Raw genomic sequence first — 1,327 nt, 5'->3', positions numbered from 1 at the left:
ATCAAGTCATAAAGATTAAACACTCATTTACTTTTTAGTAAAAAAGTTTAAAAGTGCTAATAAATTATGTATACTCTAGAGCAGGGGTGGGCAAACTTTTTGACTCGAGGGCCACAATGGGTTCTTAAACTGGACCGGAGGGCCGAAACAAAAGCATGGATGGAGTGTTTGTGTGAACTAATATAAATTCAAAGTAAACGTCATTACATAAAAGGGTATGGTCTTTTTTTTTTTTAATAGTTTTATTCATTTCAAACAGGCCGAATCCCACGGCTCAAACAATTTGCCCATGGCTGTCCTAGACACTAGAGGAAAGTGAGCCTGGAGCAAGTTACTGTTGTGGTAGGGGATGGAGGGAAAGCAAAGGTGAGAGCTATAAGTAAAATCAGAGTGTCTAGGAAACATTAAAGGGAAGATATCCTAAAACTTCCAGGAAATCTCCATCAATGAAGCAAAGAAAAAGAAAATGCCTCTATTAATCTGTGAGCACCAAACCAAACTGAGTCGGGGTCTCAGACAATTCGCTCATATGATTGCAAAGACAGACAAAAACTCCCAGATTGGAGAGGACTCCCAGATTGGAGAGGATGCAGGTCGGGCTGAGGGATCCCCACACCCACCAGTGCATGAATGTCGTGCACCAGGCCTCTAGTATTTTATAACTGGACATTTGCAGCTTTTCACCTATACCCGTTTTGCCCACCACCCAGCTCCCATCTTATGCAACCACCAATAATCTGATCTGTGCATTTATGAGTTCAAGTTCTTTGTTTTGTTTCTTAGAATCCAGATATAACTGAGATCATACTGTATCTGTCTTAATTTGTATGACTTATGGCACTTAGCATAATTCCTTCAAGATCCATTCATGTTGTGGCAAATGGTAGGATTTTTTTTGTGGCCGAATAATATTCCAGAGTGTGTGTGTGTGACATTTTTATCCATTCATCCATTATGGACACTATTAGATTGTTTCCACCTCTTGGCTACTGTAAAAAATGTTGCAATGAACATGAGGGTACAGAACTCTTTTCAAATTAGTGTTTTATTTCATTTGGATAAAACCCTGATGTGGTATTGCTGGATCGTACTTTTTTAAAAAAATTATCTTTTGAATGTCTTAAGAAAACTCCATATTGGTCCCCATAGTGGCTGCACCAATTTATAATCCCACCACAGTGCATAGGGGTTCTTCTTCACATCCTCACCAACACTTGTGAGCTTTTATGTTTCTTATAGTCGCCATTCTAGGAGGGGTGAGATGATATCTCGTGGGTTTATTTGCATTTTCCCTGGTGACTCATTCAGGGAGTAATTTCTGTATAAA

Source organism: Myotis davidii, unplaced genomic scaffold, assembly GCF_000327345.1.
Source record: "Myotis davidii unplaced genomic scaffold, ASM32734v1 scaffold2147, whole genome shotgun sequence".
NCBI lineage: Eukaryota > Metazoa > Chordata > Mammalia > Chiroptera > Vespertilionidae > Myotis > Myotis davidii.
The sequence above is the reverse complement of the archived record's forward strand: the minus strand, read 5'-3'. Positions refer to the sequence as shown.